The sequence below is a fragment of the Lathyrus oleraceus genome, chromosome 2, assembly GCF_024323335.1.
Source record: "Lathyrus oleraceus cultivar Zhongwan6 chromosome 2, CAAS_Psat_ZW6_1.0, whole genome shotgun sequence".
Taxonomy (NCBI): Eukaryota; Viridiplantae; Streptophyta; class Magnoliopsida; order Fabales; family Fabaceae; genus Lathyrus; species Lathyrus oleraceus.
Genome location: NC_066580.1, coordinates 222,841,879 through 222,863,697, shown reverse-complemented (window position 1 = coordinate 222,863,697; position 21,819 = coordinate 222,841,879). Strand labels below are relative to the sequence as shown.

At 37.7% G+C, this 21,819-nt stretch overlaps 1 protein-coding gene across 1 annotated transcript in view; it reads left to right on the top strand.

Annotated features, from left to right (window-relative positions):
- LOC127122669 (uncharacterized) overlaps positions 1 to 21,819 on the top strand; it is a 59,127-nt gene that overhangs the window by 13,878 nt on the left and 23,430 nt on the right. The gene's annotated exons all lie outside the window — the stretch shown is intronic.

Below are 21,819 nucleotides of genomic sequence, written 5' to 3'. Positions count from 1 at the left end.
ATAACATGGGTGATAGAAAAATAAGGAATATCAGATTTATTAATAAAATAATAAGAAAATAAAACATGTAGAAGAATTGAGGGCAAGGTTGGAATTAGGGAAAATATGTATGATAAGAAGGGAAAAACCTAATTAGAAGGAAAGAGGTTTTTGGAATAAAATAGGATTTGGAAGAACCTAAAAGAGGGAGTACGTATTTTTGGAGAGGCGGAGCAAAAGAGGCAAAAAGGGAGAGTTAGGATTTGAGAGAAGAATTTCTTAGAAGCTGTTGTCGTTTTGCTGGAAAATCAAGGTAAGGGGGAGGAATTATTCATATATGGGTACTAAATCATGGAATGATAAGAGAGGTTCCCTTCACCTCCAATAAGGATGGTGATGTTGATAAATTCTATGTTTTTAGGAGAGATTGATGTTTTACTGATTTTAATTGTGTTAATTTTGTGTGAATTGATGTTTATAAATTGATATTGAAATTGTACCGTAGCTTTATTATATATGTTTATATGCATCGCTTGTATACATTGTATTATCACTTTTATCAATTTCCGGTGTCGTATCGTTCCTATATAATATGTGCCAATTATATATATACAAAGATATAGTTTGATTAATATATATTATGTTTCGGAATATTATTGAATTACTATGGCGATAACTTTTCCCATCCTATACTGTAGCTATAGTAAACATCGCGGTGGCTGTTGCGGCATATACAAGTGGTTACTTGTTTTCATGTTAATATAATATGTTTTAATAATATGTTTTATTAATATAATAGGTTCATTAGCGTAACATATGTACATAGCGGTGGCTGTTACGGCATATACAAGTGGTTACTTGTTTTCATGTTAATATAATATGGTTTATTAATATGTTTTACTAATATAATATGTTGATTAGCATAATATATCATCATCAGTATAATGTCTCCTATTAATATAATATGTTCATTAGCATCACATATTTTATTAATATAATATTAATAACCATAATAATAATAATAATAGTAATAATATTGAATTAATATTATTATTATAATATGCTTTTGGAGTTCTGAGTTCGAGAAAAATAATTGGATTATTTAGCCAACTTAAATTAATTTTAATTTTGTTGGAGTTCCCGTAGAGTTGTTAGAGTTGCCGATTGAGTCCATAAGAGTTATCTTTATGTGCAACAGTTGTCGGTAGAATAATTTTGAGATTTTAGAGTTGTTTTAGAGTTTCTTGAGAATTCTATCAAGTCATAATTTTGGATGATAATTTTGGGTGATTATTTTGGTGATAATTTGTGACATTTTATACTGCTGAAATTCATACGTCATGGTGTACGGACTTCGGTCCAGTTTTGGTGAGCCTTGATCCTATGGTGGGGATCGAGTGCGAGTAGCTAATTCTATTGAGGAATTAGTGAAGCGTTGCCTATGATGATGGTAGCGATTTTGTGTGCTCCGATTCCAAGAGGGGATCGATCCTATGGTGGGGATCATGGAGTGAAATGAACCTGAATGTTCATAATTTGGTAGCACATGCATATTGAGTCAGTTGTCAAGTACATATGCATTGTGTTGCATTTGGTGATTATTATTTTTGTGTTATGATGTGTGGATGAGGATACTTGATATGTTGATGATTGTTGTAATTAGTGTGTGATATTGTTAGTTAATCTTTGTTTTTTTTTTCACTGCTAATTATTGAAGTGTATTCTAACCCCCTTTCTGTTTGAATGTTGTCCTTACATGGACATCATGCAGATATTCAGAAGTAACTTTGACTGAAGTAAGTGGAAGGATAACTCTTGAAGTGACCTACATTGTTTATCTATTTATTTAGTGGTTCCTGCTCTGATCATGTAACATCGGGTTGGGATAAACGCTTGATTTGAATTTTTGTATCATTGTTGTCGATGTTACAAACTTTTTGTGTTTTGGAAATTATAAGTTATTTTAATTTTATTGATAGACTCTTTTGATTATGCTACTAAGTTGAAATTCATGAGACTTAATGTCTTGAGTTACAATATTAGTTTTGTATGTTTATTAGTGATTCCGCTGCGATGATACCGTAAATTCTTGGGTGAGCATGCGAGGACAGGTACTGAATGTCTTATTATACAAGTACTTGACCCAAATCAGATGTGTTGGATGTCGTGTAACATCCCAAGTACAAATCAGATGTGTTGGATGTCGTGTAACATCCCAGGTATAAATATGTGCATTTGAATTTATTTCTGTGGCAACCCATGTTCCATAGCAGGTTATGTGTTTTATGTGTGTAACACCCGTATGGTTGTGTTTTCTAATTAAAATATCATATTATCGTTTGGGGTATAGAAGGGTGTTACAACACGCAGGTGCCGTGATCGAGGGTGATGAGGGTGAAGACTGCACCAATTTTGTGACACATGGAAAGGCTTGCAACAATTGGGTTGCTATTGATGTTCCCGTTATTGTCCATCGCTCTAAGTAATTTTCTTTTTTTCATTATTTTAAGAAAAATCCTTCTCCTCTGCCTAAGGGAGAAGTGAATATTGTTGGGCATTTCTCAATTATCATTAATAAAATGCAATTTTATTCATCCATATTTATGATGTTTTTATTTTTACTTTTTGATTTTCTGAAAAGGTAATGACACAAAAAAACATACATAAATAAATAATAATTGTCCATCTGCATAATATTTGGTCATAATTCACTTCTCTAAAATTAAAATATCAAATCATTATGTAGGTTGATTTCTAAACCCATTGAATACAATGATCTTACTCCTTCTCCAAATTTTGATTTCCCCGTATTTGAGGCTGAGGAGGAGATTGATGAAGAAGTGTCTGATGAATTGTCTTGTCTACTTGAGCACGAGGAAAAAGCCATTCATCCATTCGAATAGCAGATTGAGTTAGTCAACTTGGGTTCTGAAGATGATGTGAAGGAATTCAAGATTGGGTCTCAATTGTGTCCAAAGGTTAAGAATGGGTTGGTTGATCTTCTTCGAGAGTATTCAGATGTGTTTGCTTGGTCCTATCAAGACATGCCTGATTTGGATTCTGAGATTGTGGAGCATAGATTGCCATTAAAGCCAGAATGCTCGCCAGTCAAGTAGAAATTGAGGAGGACTCACCCTGAAATGGCAGTAAAGATTAAGGAAGAAGTGCAAAAGCATATCGATGTCGATTTCCTTGTTACCGCTGAGTATCCGCAGTGGCTAGCCAATATTGTGCATATTCTGAAGAAGGATGGAAAAGTCTGCATGTGCGTTGATTATAGAGATTTGAACAAAGATAGTCTGAAAGATGATTTCCCTCTGCCACACATTGATATGTTGGTAGATAATACATCTAAATTCAAAGTCTTTTCATTTATGGACAGATTTTTCGGTTATAATCAGATCAAGATGGCACCCGAGGATATGGAGAAGACCACATTCATTACACCCTAGGGAACATTATGTTATAGAGTGATGCCTTTCGTTCTAAAGAATCCTTGTGCAACTTACTAGATAGATATGACCATTATTTTTCATGATATAATGCATAAAGAGATCATACTCTATGTTAATTATATGATTTCTAAATCATGTGATGGAGAAGAACATGTTGAGCATTTGTTGAAACTATTCCAGCGTTTGAGGAAGTACAAACTCCGCTTGAATCCCAATAAGTGTACTTTTGATGTTCATTCTGGTAAGTTGTTGGGCTTTATCGTCAGCGAGAAGGGTATTGGAGTTGATCCTACCAAGGTCAAAGTAATACAAGAGATGCTTGCGCCTAAAACTGAGAAGCAAGTCAGAGGTTTTCTTGGCTGCTTGAATTATATCTCAAGATTCATATCGCATATGACTGCCACGTGTGCACCTATATTCAAGCTTCTTCGGAAAGATCAATCTTGTGATTGGACCGAAGATTTCCATAAAGCTTTTCATAGTATCAAAAAGTATCTGCTTAAACCTCCGATTATGTCCCCGCCTGTTGAAGGAAGACCGTTGATCATGTATTTTACTGTGCTTGAAGAAAGTATGTGTTGTGTTCTTGGTCAGCAAGATGAATCTGGAAAGAAAGAATATGCAATTTACTACCTCAGTAAGAAATTCACCGACTGTGAGACTCAGTATTTTATGCTTGAAAAGACTTATTGCGCATTGCTTTGGGCTGCTAAGTGCCTGCGTCAGTATATTTGAATCATACCACTTGGTTGATATCCAAAATGGATCCAATCAAGTATATTTTTTAGAAGCCTGCTTTAACTGGGAGAATTGCTCATTGACAGATGTTGTTATCAGAGTATGATATCTAATACCAATCTCAAAAGGCTTTCAAAGTTAGTGTCTTGGCTGACCACTTAGCTCACCAACCGATTGAAGATTATCAGTCAGTGCAGTATGATTTTCCTGATGAAGAGATTTTGTACTTGAAGATGAAAGATTGTGATGAACCATTGCTTGAAGAAATGCCAGAGCCTGGTTCCTGTTGGGGCATGGTATTTGAGGGAGCTGTTAATTAGTATGGTAGTGGCATTCAGGCAGTGATTATTACTCTTCAAGGCACTCATTTTCCGTTTATAGCTAGATTAACTTTCAAGTGTACAAACAACATGGCCGAATATGAAGCTTGCATTATGGGGCTTGAAGAGTCCATTGATCTAATAATCAAGTATCTTGATTGTAAGACCCCAATTTTGATCCTAAGATCCCTCATGCAATTTCATCATAAGTATTAGCATTGGGATCATACCTTGGCTTCCTCCTTACCCCTTTTCATTGGGTCTGTTTTGGGAGAGATCATCAAGCACTATATGATTGCATCATACTTGTATATTATCATTTTCACTAACCAAAATACCAAAAATATGTCTTTGTATTTGCCTAACTCTTTTATAGGTAGGGCATGATTCCATTGATCTATCAAGTTCACATCTAGGGTTTAAGACCCTCATGAACAAAGAACACAACCATGGATTGATACAATAATGATCGCAAGCATCATATATGAGTCTCAATGATCTCTGCATGTTATATTGATCATGTTTTCTTCAAGAGTTTGAGGGTGATTTGCCTTGGAAACTCTAGTTTGACTGGGTATCTTGAGCAACTTCTCCAACAAGCTATCTTGCCATTTGATCAAATTTCTCAAGGGGCACTTCAAAATTCATCATCTTATGCATATATGATCTACCATGAGCCTAGAAAGTCAAGAGAATTGAAGATTAGCAAGTTTGTTGATGGTGGTTGGCCAGATGAATTCATCTGATCAAAACTGGGTCTCCCTAGACCCTATCTCCTACAATTTTCACCATATGAAAATGATTCTAAGATACAACTTACTCTAAATGACATTACAAACAACTTTCATGTTGAGACGTATATCTAGTTTTGCTTAGAAAATCATTTTCTATGTTGAAACATTATAGGTCAATTTGTGTAAACCCTAATTTGAAAGTCAACTTCCCAAGGCCATAACTTGCTCAATTTTTATGAGGTGAAAGATTTCCAAGTCTCAAAATCAAATTCAAGGTGTCTAATTCAACTTTGATGTTTGGAGTGAGATCTAATTCAACTTTTATGAGCATGTGATATGAGGCTACATTATAGGTCACTTTTGACCTATACCATTGAACAAGTGATTTTTCCAAACTTCAAAAATGCATAACTCTATCATTTTAAATCCAAATGACATGAAATTGGTGAAAATTTTGAAGGCCTTTGAAATAGATACAACTTAATGCATACACGTTTCTTATTTGAAGCTTAAATAAAAAGTTAAGCAAGGTGGAATACTGAGACATATGGCTTGACACTTAGAAAAAATTTCAACAAGTTGAAATTTCCAAACTTCCACCTCAAAATTCATCATGATACAAGCTTCAAACGGAAACATTTTGAACATGAAAGTTGTTCCTCTTGATCTAGCCTTTCCAAAAAGTCCAATTTCATCCATTTTGGACAAGAATTGAATAGGGTATGCATGGCTTAAACATTGCATCATCATTTGGCAAAGATCAAACTTCAAGTTTCCATGTACACTTGCCTTACAATCCAAGTTGATTTCAAACTCTCCTACACTCAATTGTGGACCTAAAGCAATGATCTCATGGGCCTATACACGCCCATGCACCCATGCATCATCCATTTCCATTTTTGGAAAGTCATTTGGAAGGTGCAAATATCACATGATCCAACTATAAATAGAGCTCCATATGCTCAGAATTCAACACACATTTGCGCCAACTTTGATCCTAGACCCCTAACCCTTCCATTTAAGAGGATAATCCTGCAAATTTCATCTTGAAATTGTGTTTGAATCTCACTGTTTTTAGATTCAAAACTCCAGGGATCCAAGACCTTTTGTGCATTTCATTCTACTTCTGCAAGCATTCTGAGTGAGATTAGGCACGAGCCAATGCAAGAACAGTTGAATCCTGACCTTCATTGAAGGTATTTTCCAGAAAATTTCATCTCTTCGATTCTCTGTCAATCTTGCTCAATTATCTTGATTCTTTGGTTGTTTGAAGTCCTACCAATGTAGGCAAGAAGATTGAGTTGCTTAGAGGTCAAATTGAAGCAACTCAGTTGACACACCTCAAAATTCAACTCATCATATCTTTCTATATGTGAGGAGTTAGTTAAAATTGAGGTCAGATTTGTGCTCTACGCCATTTTTTCTTTCAGATCATGTCCTCCTTTATCATTTTTTTGATGGTGATGAGTGAACCAGTCTGGCCAGGGTCACCGGAGAATATGATTGGCCTTTGGACGCCGGTGATGTGTTGGCACGATTCAAAGCCATTGATCCCTTTTAAATTGTTTTAATCTTGTGCTTTGTTTTTAATTGCCATGCATGTGTCGCGTTGACTCAAGTCTACCATGGAACGCCCGTTGGTGGCCACTTGATCTGCTACCTCATTTAAAGAAGGAGATTAAGTGGTCCACGTTTTTTCTGATTATTTAAATTTCATTTAAATTTCTTTATTTTCATTAATTCATATTAATTTTAATATTGATCCAAAAAATATGAAAGATTCACCAAAAGTTTTCAAATAATTTCCTCTTTCATATTCTGAATTAAAATTATTTTTTGGATAATTATTAATATTTTTCATTTGTTTTTAATTGTTTAAAAATACTTGTAAGTCTTTAAAAGTTCTGAAAAAAAATTCTCCAAGGTCCTTTGACCTTGTTTAACCTATGATAAATCTCACGGCTATTTATTTGGTGTTTTGATGAGGTTTTAGGAATTGGTTGTTGACCAATTGTGATGACTTGTTTGAGTTTGACTCTTGTTGTTGGGCCTTGGTCAAGGTTGCTTTGACTTTGTCAAGTTAATATCATTGGAATTAGGGGATTGATGGAATGTACATTCCATCTCCCAAAATGAATGGATGATATTAATTTGGTAAAAGTCCTCCTTTGATCAATTTGAGTTTTCATTTATTCCCCTCCCTCTTCATCTCATTCCCCTTCTTTATGCATTCATTTCATTTGGCCTATGATATCTCAAAGTCCTAACGCTAGTTGATTGAAAAATTAACATGAGTATGGATGAGATTAGGCCACACCTTTTTCATATCTCAAAGTCCTAACGCTAGTTTCATGAGCATAGTCCATAATACTATGTCTCTAACATGCATTAACACCAAAATTCTATTGCCCGACCTCAAATAGTTGTGACTTCTACATAAGTCCAATTACGATTGCTTAACATAACGCTAAATTTGTGACATAAAAGGCATAGCATTCTAGTTAATGAGATTGTAAGTCTCCCCTCTTTCATGGTATTGTGTGGAAACCTGGCCTTTTTTCCTTCCTTTGGAAGATGTCTTGGTTCAAGGATCCATGCTTGTGATAAGTGGGTTGAGTGTTCTCCAAAGAATGTCTAAGAATGAAAAGCAAAAGCAAAAGCAAAATAATACTAACTCCTGACCTATTAACAACTAACTTTTAATTTCAAGCCATTTACTTTAATATCATCTAATTCTTACTTTTATACATTTGCCATTGTTCATATCATTCTAATTGTTTATGTTAATGCAATTTTCACTTTGTCCACTTGGACCATATTGTGTGATATATTTTGTTTGTGTATACTTTGCTTGTTTGTGTGGTCCTTGACCATTAATGTACATAATAACAACAAAAACCCTAAAAAACATTTGTGTGGAATGTTAGCTTTATCTTGGACAAATGGACTTAGAACTTAGGCAACATTCCTATGCTAAAGGACTTGGCCAATGCCAACTTGTTAAGAAACCAAGTGCTTGCAATTTGAAACTTCATCTGTTACATCATTCAAGATCCCTCTGAGTTCATCTGCAACATGATCATTGTGAAGCTGTTATTTTGAACCTGTGACTTATGGAGTTCATCTGCTACATGGGCTATCTTGAAGAAGATTATGGAATGGCTAAAGCTTGGATGTGGTTATCTTTATTTAATGCCTTTGCTCTTCAAGATAATATAATTCTGCATTTGTGTGTTGCTTGATTCTAAAAGTCCAAGGGAATTATGGGTTTCTATTGACATTCTTGTCTATTGGATTGATACCCATTTGGTCAGATCTTTTCAACTCTTAACTTTTAAATTTTATACATAGGATAATCCCTTCATCTTATCCCCATTTCTTTAATTTCAAAATATCTCCCCCCCTTTTCAAAATCATCTTTGTTTGAACTTATTTTGTTCTACACTTTGACCATTTTGTAAAAAGATAGAAACTTTGGCCTTATGCCACTGCATTTTCAAACTTCCTTTCTTAAATTAAACTTGTAAATAAATTTAACTATACTTGACTTAAACTTTCAAAAAGGCCAAAAAGAACTAACTCATTCAAACCATTTTTTGGCCTTTGTGCCTTTCAAACTTAATTTTGTTAAAAGCAATGCATCCACTTTGAAATTTGTATCACGAACTACGAGGTTTTGATCCCTCGTTTTTATGTTGATATGTAGGCACAATACCGAAGGTCTTACCAAACACAAAAATATAATTAATGAATTCTTTTCTCATCCCCCCATTCCATTTGTTTGTAAACATCATTTTTGTACCAAATACATATGCACACAAAAAGGGCTCCCTAGGAGTACCTAGGACACTTTGGGTGCTAACACCTTCCCTATGTATAACCAACCCCCTTACCCGTAATCTCTGATATTTTATTAGTTTTGATTTGAAAAGTTCTTACTTTTGGGTTTTGTTCATACTTTTTCCCTTTTCCCTTGGAAACAATCAAAGCGCGGTGGCGACTCTTGTTATTTGATTTCTAGCTTATGCATAGCTTGATGATCATGAATTTACCGCTATAAAAATTAAGTGGCGACTCTGCTGTGGAGTAGTCTCCAGTGGGTTTAGCCGACTTTTTGTGGGTATTTATTTGTATATATGTGATGTTTGTATATATGTATGTGTGATATAATCTTCTTGTTGTGCTTGGTGATCTCTAAGTGGTGAGATAATTCTAACCCGAACTTGAGTGTAATTAAGATAGGAGGATGGTATAGTCATGTCCGACTTGTGTGGAGTAGTCCTTAACAAGTTGGCTTGAGATCCATCTGCTCAGTGGAGACTCTTTTGGATTTGGAAATGTCACACAAGTATTTGTGGTTAGGTATTACTATCTCTAATTTGGGTCTGAGAAGCTGAGGACCGTAGAACATTTACCCCCTCTTGGCCTATTTAGGACATAGTGCGGAAACTGTTCAAGTGTAGACTTGATAACAATTGTTACGCGATACTACACTCAGACGAGTTTCTCTTGAGAATATTATGGGTCGATGAGTCAGTCATCTTAACCTGTAATATCTGATAGATGGAATTAATACTCTGGGAACTTTTTAGAACATGATCTACAGGTTTTATCCTTAGTTCACTCCTTTGGGATGGTTCTTAGCCAGACTCCATGCTCGTGACTTACAACAAACCCTTGATTCTTGGTTGATCCAATCAAGTCTTGTCAATATCAATGGAACCTGGGTGTTGATAAGGTGCAAACCATAATCCACCAAAATGGATGATTGATCTTGACAATGACTTGATTCATCCCTTGAACTTTGTTTTCCTTGTGTGTGATCCCTTATTTGTGATTGTTTCATTCATGCATTCATGCGCATCATAACATTCGTCACACAAAAACTTCAAGGAACTGAGGTATTATTTGCAAATATTTTCAGACCATGGATTATGGGCGAAGGAACACTAAGAAGTAAAGTTTCAGATGTCCTGACTTGAAAGAGTTAAGGAAGCTAGCATCTTTTGTATTAGATCCCTTGGACTTCAAACAACCTCATGGGAAGCTTTTGTCCGTCTTGTCTGCTTATGTGGTTGAAGGACTTTTGAGTGTACTAGTGCAGTTCTATGATCCTCTCTACCGTTGTTTCACTTTCCCAGATTTTCAGCTTGTGCCTACCTTGGAGGAGTATTCTCATCTCTTGGAGATACCTGTTTCTAGTAGAGTGCCATTTACTAGAATGGAGTAGATTCCCCAATCTAGTATTATTGCTGAAGCTCTTCACTTGAAGAAGTCTGAGATAGAGGCTCATTGGGTGAAGAAAGAAGGGTTATTTGGGTTGCCATCTGATTTCCTCATCAAGGAAGCTACTGCTTTTGATCAAGCTGGTAGTGTGGATGCTTTTGAAGCTATCTTTATGTTGCTCATCTATGGATTAGCTTTGTTCCCTAACATTGACGGTTTTATTGATGTTGACGCCATTAGACTTTTCTTGATTGGGAATCCTGCGCCTACTTTGTTCGGTGATATGTATTTCTCTTTGCATCTAAGGAATTCTAAGGGTGGTAGAACAATTGTCTGTTGCATTCCTCTTATGTACAAGTGGTTTATTTTGCACTTGCGTCAGACACCTACTTTTGTGTGGTCTTAGAGACTTATGTCTCTCACTAATGATGATATAGTTTGGTATGATACGTCTATGAGCAGTTTGGAGATTATTGATAGTTGTGGTGAATTCTCTAATGTGCCTCTCATTGGTACACAAGAAGGAATTAACTACAACCATGCTTTGGCTCGTATTCAACTTGGAGTTGAAGATGCCTTATCCTTTTGAAAGACCTATGTCTATGGTTGTGGTTGAGCCATTAACTCTCCCTAACCAAGATGTAGAGGAGTTGGAAGTCGCGCTCGTCAAGATGAAGCAAGAGAAGGACATGTGGGAAGAGCATTTTCGTGCTTTGAGCAAGAAGCATGAAGAGTTGCAGTTGGAGTCTAAGGACAAAGATGCACTTATTGAGCTACTTGAAGACCGAGTGACGAAGAGATAGAGAGATCCAGAGGTTTCATCTTCTAGCATGCCTCAACCTTTTGTTGCTTGGAAGAATATTGTTGACCAACTTGTCCTCGAGAAGACTCAGATGAAGGCTTCTTTTGAGACCGAGATCCGTCGCATTCGAAGGAAGTACGCGCCTACGTCCAGATCTACTAACATTGTTGTTAGGGATCCTTAAGATGACTAGTCTGCTTTTCTCTTGTATTTTTATTTTGGTTTCTGAAATTGTGCTCAGTGTAATCCTTCCAATTTATATAAATAAAAAGAGATTTTCGGTCGTATCAAATTGTTGCAATTGTTATTTAAATATATGTTTGCAAATGATATAGTAAGTTCCTTGAAATAAATAATCAAGCATTGCATTTCATGCATCATTTGCATAAGCAGGTTTCTCTTTCTCCAGATGTCTTATTGGTGTTTCTTCTGTGCTTTAGCCAAGCTGATTGACCATTACAATACCCGAGCCAATCATCTGAAAATCATGGAGCATCTAGAGCAAGAGAATAGATAATTGAAAGAGGAGATCGCCCGCCTGACTGCCATGATGGAGTCAGCTCTTGCTGCTCAGAGTCAATCTTCTCCAACACCTGCAACTCCTCCTGCGAGGACTATTATTTTAGAGGTGGCTACCTCTACCATGCCTGCTGTTGCCGCCCATTTTGCACCGACTATGCCTGCCAGATTCCCGTAGGGAATGTCGTCCAACTTTGTGCCCGAAGGCGTTGCACCTACCTTTGCTTCCATGTCGGCATCTAGCTCGGTCATGTCCGTGCCACCTCCCATTGAGCACACCTTACCTCGCGTAGAGGACACCATCTATCACTCTGAGCCGTCTGAGGGCCCGGATGTCTACGAGAAAATGGATGAAATGAAGGATCATTTTCTTGAGTTGTGTAAGGAATTGAAGACACTGAGAGGTAAGGACTTGTTTGGAAAGAGTACTGCTGAGTTGTGTTTAGTGCCCAACGTCAAAATCCCGGTGAAGTTCAAAGTGCCTGACTTTGAAAAATATAAAGGGAGCCCTTGTTCGCTCAATCATCTTGAGATGTATGCTCGCAAAATGTCTACTCATACCGACAATGATCAATTGCTTACTCACTACTTCCAAGACAGTCTGACCGGTGTTGCACTCCGTTGGTATATGGGGTTGGATAGTGCAAGCATTCACACTTTTAATGACTTGGGATAGGTTTTTGTCAAGCAGTATAAGTACAATGTGGACATGGTGACTGACAGAGACCAGCTGAGGTCTATGTCTCAGAAGGACAAGGAGACATTTAAGGAGTATGTGCAGAGATGGAGGGAATTGGCTGCCCAGATCACTCCTCCTTTGGAGGAAAAAGAGATGACAAAGATCTTTTTGAAAACTCTGAGTTCATTTTACTATGAACGAATGATTGCTAGTGCCCCTAGTGACTTTACCAAAATGGTAAATATGGGGATGAGGCTTGAGGAAGGAGTCCGAGAGGGACGTTTGTCAAGAGATGAGGCATCAACAAGCAAGAGATATGGTAGCAGTTTCGGTAAGAAGAAAGACAGTGAGACAAATGCAATAAGCAGTGGGAGGCAGAGGAGGTCTCAGATCAGAAGAAATCCACCATCCCGTCAACATCATCATCAAGTATCTTCCGTTATCCCAGTATTTTCTAATCTACAATCAACACCAGTTCAACAACAACAACATCAACAATAACAACCGCAACAACGAGCAAACACCTACAACAACAACAATAAAAACAACAATTATTATCAACAAAACTTTCAGAGGAAGAAGGTCTCTTTTGACCCGATTATTATGTCTTACGCAGAACTCTATCCATCCTTGGTTCACAAGAACCTGATCCAACCAAGAAACCCGCCACAGATTTCGGAGCCACTTCCTTGGTGGTACAAACCTGAACTTCGTTGTGCTTTTCATCAAGGAGCACCCGGACATGATATTGAAAATTGTTATCTGCTCAAGTATGAGGTTAAAATTTTTATGAAGAGTGGTATGGTGTCCTTCGAGGACCGTGCGCCGAATGTAAAACCGAATTCGTTGCCCGCCCATGGGAACTCTTTTGTGAATATGGTGGATGGTTATCTTGGCGAGTTTAAAGTTTTTGATGTGCGGTTTATCCGAAGATCCTTGGTGCAGATGCATAAGGATGTTTCTTTGGAAAGTGAATGTTAAGCACGACCATGATGGTTGTGCTGTTCGTAGTGTTAACCCGAGGGGTTGCGAAGTTGTGAAAAGGGACATCCAGTGATTGATGGATGAAGGCATGATTCAAATTGTTCAAACCCGTCATGTAGATGACGATGTTAATGTCATAGTGCATGTTTTCAAGCAGCCTGAGAAGTTGGTAATCCAGTATGACTCCAGTAATAGCAACAGTCAAAGATCAGTATCCCCGTTGGTAATACGGTTAGCGGGCCCAGTCCTGTATTTATCTGATAAAGTTGTACCTTATCAGTATAATGCTACAATGATGAAGGATGGTCAAGAGGTCCCGTTACCTACGAATAGTTCAGTAGTGAGCATTGCTGATGTTACTAAGGTGACCCGTAGTGGTCGAGTGTTTGGGCCGGTGTTCCCAAAGGATAAAGAAGAATCAGTTGTGAGTAAGAAGGTGGAAGTGCCTGTTGAAGACCCAGTTGGCTTTTCAAAAGGTAAGTCTGGTGAATCCAGCAATTTGAAACCCAATGATGATGATGAGGTACTTCGGTTAATCAAAAGAAGCAAGTTTAATATGGTGGAGCAGCTGCTCCAAACCCCCTCGAAGATGTCAGTGTTGTCTCTGCTCATGAATTCCGAAGCGCACAGAGAAGCATTGCAGAGAGCTCTGGAACAAGCTTTTATAGAACATGATGTTACAGTGGATCAATTCGATCATATTGTGGCTAAAATCACTTCTTGCAATAATCTTAGTTTCTGTGATGAAGAGCTCCCTGAGGAGGGCAGAAATCATAATTTGGCTTTGCACATCTCGATGAATTGCAAAGAGGATGCTTTTTCAAATGTGCTTGTTGACACCGGTTCATCACTAAATGTGCTTCCAAAGTCAACTTTGTCAAATCTATCTTACCAAGGAGCGCCTATGAGATATAGCGGTGTAATCGTCAAAGCTTTTGATGGTTCGCGCAAGACGTTTATTGGTGAAGTAGACCTTCCGGTCAAGATAGGTCTGAGTGATTTTCATATTACTTTTCAAGTAATGGATATCCAACTGGCCTACAGTTGCTTGTTGGGAAGGCCATGGGTCCATGAGGCAGGAGCTGTTACCTCCACTTTGCATCAAAAGCTCAAATTTGTGAAGAATGGTAAGCTGGTGATTGTTGGTGGAGAGAATGCACTATTGGTTAGCCATTTGCCATCTTTCTCTTACGCTGAAGTTGAGGATGAGGTTGGAACTCTGTTCCAAGCCTTGTCTATTGCTGCTGAAAAGAGAGTTGGGGCACCGATGTCCTCATTGAAAGATGCCAAGAAGATTGTGGAAGAAGGCAATGTTGATCAGTGGGGGCGCGTGGTAGAGGTCTCCGACAACAAAGGCAGAACCGGTTTTGGGTTCCAGAAAAGTTCATCAACTGCAAGGTCTGAAGTTATGCAACTTAGCTTCCGTAGTGAAGGGTTCCTTCATGGAAATGAACAACATTTAGTTGTTGTGCTAGAGGATGGCGAAGAGGAAGACTGCACCAATTTTGTGACGCATGGAAAGGCTTGCGAAAATTGGACTGCTGTTGATATTCTTGTTATTTTGCATCGATCTAAGTAATTGCTTTTATATGTTTTAAAGTCCTTCTCCTATGCCTAAGGGAGAAGTGAGCATTATTTGGGCATTTTCAAATTGATCATCAATAAAATTAATTATATTCATCAACATCTATGATGTTTTGTTTTTACTTTTTGCTTTATTTTGAAAATGGTAATCACAAAAAACATAAATAAACAATATAATTGTCCATCTGCATAATATTTGGTCACAAATTCACTTCTCTGAAATCAAAATATTAAATCATTATGCAGGTTGGTTCCTAACCCCATTGAATACAATGATCCTTCTCCTTCTCCAAATTTTGAATTCCCTGTGTTTGAGACCGAGGAGGAAAGTGATGTAGAAGTGAGTGATGAATTATCGCGTCTTCTTGAGCAAGACGAAAAGACCATTCAGCCGTTCGAAGAGCAGGTCGAGCTAGTCAATTTGGGTTTCGAGGATGATGTGAAGGAAGTCAAGATTGGGTCTCGACTGTGTCCAGAAGTCAAGAAGGGGTTGATTGATCTTCTTCGAGAGTACTCATATGTGTTCGCTTGGTCCTATCAAGACATGCCTGGTTTGGATTTTGAGATTGTGGAGCATAGATTGTCGTTGAAGCCAGAATGCCCGCCAGTAAAGCAGAAGTTGAGAAGAACGCATCCTGATATGGCTGTGAAGATTAAAGAGGAAGTGCAGAAGCAGGTTGATGTCGGTTTCCTTGTAACTGCTGAGTATCCGTAATGGGTGGCCAATATTATGCCAGTGCCGAAGAAAGATGGAAAAGTATGCATGTGTGTTGACTATATAGATTTGAATTAAGCCAGTCCAAAAGATGATTTCCCTCTGCCACACATTGATATGTTGGTAGACAATACTGCTAAATTCAAAGTATTTTCATTTATGGATGGATTTTCCGGATATAATCAGATCAAGATGGCACCCGAAGATATGAAGAAGACCACATTCATTACACCTTGGGGAATATTCTGTTATAGAGTGATGCCTTTCGGTCTAAAGAATGCCGGTGCAACTTACCAAAGAGCAATGACCACTCTCTTTCATGATAGGATGCATAAAGAGATTGAAGTTTATGTCGATGCCATGATTGATAAATCAATTGATGAGGAGGAACATGTTGAGCATTTGTTGAAGCTATTCCAGCGTTTGAGGAAATATAAACTCCGCTTGAATCCCAATAAGTGTACTTTTGGTGTTCGGTCTGGTAAGTTGTTGGGATTTATTGTCAGCGAGAAGGGTATTGAAGTTGATCCTGCCAAGGTCAAAGCAATACAAGAGATGCCTGCGCCCAAAACTGAGAAACAAGTCACAGGTTTTCTCGGTCGTTTGAATTATATTTCCATATTCATTTCCCATATGACTACCACATGTGCGCCTATATTCAAGCTTCTTCGGAAAGATTAGTCTTTTGATTGGACCGAAGATTGCCATAAAGCTTTTGACAGTATCCAGGAATATTAGCTTGAACCTCCGATTTTTTCTCCACCTGTTGAAGGGAGACCTTTGATCATGTATTTGGCTGTGCTCGAGATAGTATGGGTTGTGTTCTTGGTCAACAAGATGAGACTAGAAAGAAAGAATTTGCAATTTACTACCTCAGTAAGAAGTTCACCGACTGTGAGACTCGGTATTCCATGCTTGAGAAAACTTGTTGTGCATTGGCTTGGGCTGCTAAGTGTTTGCGCCAGTATATGTTGAATCATACCACTTGGTTGATATCCAAAATGGAAGATTGTGATGAACCATTTCTTGAAGAAGGGCCAGAACCTGGTTCCCATTGGGGCATGGTATTCTATGGAGCTGTTAATCAATATGGAAATGGCATTGGGGAAGTGATTATTACTCCTCAAGGCATGCATCTATCATTTATAGCTAGATTTACTTTCAAGTGTACAAACAATATGGCAGAATATGAAGCTTGCATTATGGGGCTTGAAGAGGCCATGAATCTCAGAATCAAGTATTTGGATGTCTTCAGTGATTCGACATTGGTTGTGAATCAGATCAAAGGAGAATGGGAGACAAATCAACCCAGTTTAGTTTCGTATAGAGATTATGCGAGGAGGATTTCAACTTTCTTTACAAAGGTTGAGTTTCATCATATCCCTCGAGACGAAAATCAGATGGCAGATGCTCTTGCAATGTTGGCATCAATGATTGTAGTGAAGTATTGGAATGAAGTTCCCAATTTTTCTGTGATGCGTCTTGATAGGCCAACTCATGTGTTTACTATTGAGGAGATCAAAGATGAGAAGTCGTGGTATTATGATATCAAATGTTTCCTCCAAAGTCAGACTTACCCGCCTGGGGCATCTTTGAAAGATAAGAAGACTTAGAGAAGATTAGCCGGCAGTTTCTACTTGAATGGTGATATACTATACAAGAGAAACTTCGACATGGTTTTTCTCAGATGCGTGGATAGACACGAAGCAGACTTGTTGATGACCGAAGTGCACGAAGGTTCCTTTGGTACTCATTCCAATGGACATGCAACAGCGAAGAAGATGTTACGAGCAGGTTACTATTGGCTGACAATGGAATCTGACTGTTGCAAGTTTGTGAAGAAGTGCCACAAATGTCAAATTTATGCTGATAAGATTCATGTTCCTCCGACACTATTGAATGTTATCTCTTCCCCATGGCCCTTCTCCATGTGGGGAATTGATATGATTGAGCCCAAAGCTTCGAATGGACATCGTTTCATTTTGGTGGAAATTGACTACTTCACAAAATGGGTTGAAGCGGCATCGTATGCGAATGTAACCAAGCAAGTTGTTGTAAGGTTTATCAAGAATCAGATCATATGCCGTTATGGTGTGCCAAGTAAGATCATTATTGATATTGGATCGAACTTGAATAACAATATGGTGGAAGCTCTTTGCAAATACTTTAAGATTGCACATCATAATTCTTCTCCCTACAAAGCCAAGATGAATGGGGATGTTGAAGCTGTGAACAAGAACATCAAGAAGATTATTCAGAAGATGGTTGTCACATACAAGGATTGGCATGAGATGCTCCCGTTTGCTTTGCATGGGTATCGTACATCCGTTCGCACTTCAACAGGGGCAACCCCTTTCTCTCTTGTATATGGTATGGAAGCAGTGCTCTCCGTAGAGGTTGAGATTCCTTCATTACGCGTGCTCGTGGAAGCCAAGTTGACTGAGGTTGAATGGTGTCAGACCAGGTTTGACTAGTTGAATTTGATCGAGGAGAAGAGATTAACTGCCATGTGCCATGGTCAGTTATATCATCAAAGGAAGAAGAAAGCTTTTGATAAGAAGGTCAAACCTCGTGTGTTTAAAGAAGGTGACCTTGTGCTCAAGAAGATTTTATCGTTTAAACCAGATTCTAGAGGGAAATGGACTCCTAACTATGAAGGCACATATGTTGTTAGAAGAGCCTTTTCAGGCCGTGCTTTAATTCTTACAACTATGGATGGTGAAGAGTTCACTCGTCCTGTGAACGCAGATGCAGTCAAGAAAGACTTCGCCTAAAAAGAAAAGAACAACTCGCTAAGTTGAAAACCCGAAAGGGCGACTTATGCAAAAATGAGCGTCTCGGTGGATTGAAAACCCGAATGGGCGAACCAGCCAAAAATTAGAGACATAAAAAAGAAAGAATTTCCCGATAAGTTGAGTACCCCACCTTGGGGCAACTTATGCAAAAATTAGGGATTATGGCAAGTAACTGCATTCTGTTGATCTTCAGTATTTTGAAGACTTGATTGAGCACAAGGGTTGACATCTATTCATCATCCCGACAGCGGTCAAGAGCACAGTGGATATCAAGAGTTGGTAGAAGGATTAAGGATCATTTGTATTCAATGTAACCCTTTTCCATGTAAATTACCATTTTCAGCTTTGTAAAAGTCTATGGAGTCTTGTCATTTACAGACTACCATTCTATCAAATAAAGTTGAGCTTTTATCCAATTGTTTATACTCTTATTTATTTCAGCCAATAGTTTTAAATTTTATTATGATCGTTTTTGAATTTTTTTTTATCAAAATCTCTTTTTCTTAAAACATATAAAAGCAAGAATTTTCCAAAGCAATTAAAATAAATATCAACAGCATTTCGATGGATAACAAGTCCTTGAGTGCGAAACATCAAAGGTTCCCTAAGCAGCTTCTGGTATCCCTAGACGACTGTGTTGATTCAGTTCCTTGGTGGAGTTTTTGATTTCCCTATGGAGCTTCGTTCCTTTTCCCTAGCTGAGTTGGTTGATTCAGGTACCCTACGACTTGTCTCCCCCGACAGAGTTTCTGCCCTCCCCAGTGGAGTTTGTGTTCCTTCAACAAAAATGGTTGATCTCCCCAGTAGATCGCATTGGTTTCCCTGCAAATTTCCGTTCGACTTGCTCCCCAGTCAGAGTTTCCTCCTGTTTTCTGAGTTGTTTATTTCCCTGTAGGGTTGTCTCCCATTTTTATGGTGTTGACCTAAAATTCCCATAGGTTCGATGATATTTCTCTTTCCTCAGCAGATCCCCTCCTTCCCCAGTTAGGGTTGAGCTTTTTGGATTGATGATCTCTCTGTTCTCTAGCAGTTGTCTCCATATTTTGTGGATTGACCGAGGATTGTACCAATGATTCAATTTCTTTGCGACACCTTTGTATCCTTTGTGATATTTCTTGTTAGTATAATCATATATATATATATATATATATATATATATATATATATATATATATATATATATATATATATATATATACATTCATATAATTTCATAATTGCATATTTGCATATCTGATTAACTTGTTGGTTTGAGATTCTCATGCCCTGGATGGTGGTACTTTAATCCCATACAAATTTTGGTGTATGTCCTCCTTCAATTGTAGAGCGTCATCCCCTTAGACAAAAATACTTTAACCTTTGTCCTCTTCCGCACAGATTTGTTTCCTCGTGGATGATTATTATTTCAGTTTCCTCCCAAGTTGTTCATTTGGATGGAACCATTCCCCTTGAGTTATGTCCTTATTGGGTTAAGTCTTGTTTGACTGTTTCTTTCTAGCTCCTACCTAGATAGATACTTCGAGTCTCCTAAGAGTTTATTACCCAGTAACTAGTAATATTCTTCTTAGTTTGCGGTTTGTTACTTCTTTCCCAAAGCATGGCAAAAGTATCCATGTTTTTCTTCTCAGTAGAGTCCCTAGCGGATCTGATTCCCCAGGAAGTATATCCTTGATATGATCATCCTAACCAGTGGCAGATATATCTCTTTCCCATACCTGAGTCTATCCTTAATATGTTCATCCTAACCGATGATGGATATTCTCACCTTTGGTATTCTACCCAGTAAAAATGTAGTTATAATCCCTATTCTTGTTTCCCAGAGAGTTAATCCTTGATATGTTCATCCTAACCGATGACGAGTTTCCTTCTCTTTGCGGTCTTCTACCCAGTAACCGATAGTTGTAAATCCTGCTTTTGTTCCCTCCGTAGAGTTGATCCTTGATATGTTCACTTTAACTAGTGATAGATTCTCTCTCATGGTATTCGATCTGTAGCGGGATATTCATTACCATTAGAGATATTGACTAAATCTAAGGTAAACCATACAAGTCGAGTCGCCACCGCACTTCTATTTATCCAAAGGAATGGTTAGAAAGCGAACAAAAACCTAAGAGTTTTATCAAATCAAAAACTAGTAAAAAAGTTAGAGATCGGGGTAAGGGGGTTGCTTATGCAATGGGAAGGTTTTAAGCACCCAAAACATCCTAGGTACTCCTAGGGAGTCCTTTTCACATTTGTTGTAAGGTTGGTATTTTGTGAAATTTTGTTTGTGCAAACATGATTGAAGAGATGAGAAGAGAATATACAAATTATTTACATTTTGTGTTTGGATGGATAAACCCATTGCCTACGTACCATCTTAAAAAAGATTAGGATCAAAACCTCGTAGTTCGGGGTAAAAATCTCAAAATGAGTTGGTGAATTGATTGGTCCAAAAGCATTAAGGTCTTTTGTTATACAAGGGAGAAAACTCAACCTAAAACCACAAATCCACCATGTGAGGATAGCTTCAACATGCTAGTGAGGGGTTAACCCTATAACAAGCATGGAAGACTCATTGTCCATCACTAAGGATATAGGTCAGTATTACATCTACCTCAAGGATAACTCAAACCTAATAGCTAAAGGTTATGAAAAATTTGAGTAAGAGAGTGGCCATTGAAACCATAAAAAAAATCATTTGAATGAGTGGTATTTACCAATGAAAAGTATGTACAAAATATGGTCAAAGTTGAGTTAAAGATTCAATTCAAAATAAGTGTTATGAAAAGAAAGTTTGACAATCAAAAGCATAAGGCTTAGGTTTCTAATGTTTGAAAAGAAGTGTTAAATGTTTGCACAAAAGTTTTGGCTTGGGTCAGAGTGGAGGGAAGAAGAAGAATGGCTAAAGTCCTAATCATACAAGGGATAAGGGATAAGAAACAAGACCACAAATGGAGTTCCTCTCTTGAGATCATATTGATGATCGAAGTAGCTCCCATCCTTTGGAATATGCAAGCAAAGTAAGCAAACTCAAACAATCAACATAATCAAACAAGCTTCTAGAAGATCCTGAATGTATCTTGTATCTTTCACTTTGGATGAACATGACAATGGTCTTTCAATTTGAGCTCTCATAGGATCCCCTAGCACAAAGGCACACACATCAAAAAGTCTTATGAAGCAAATCAAGAATGGACAAGAGTGAGTTTAGAGGTTTGGTCCTTCTAATCCTTCTTCAACATTTAAAGTCCTTTTACTCCAATTTGCATAGGGAAAGTCCTAGAAACTAAGTCCATTTGTCCATTTC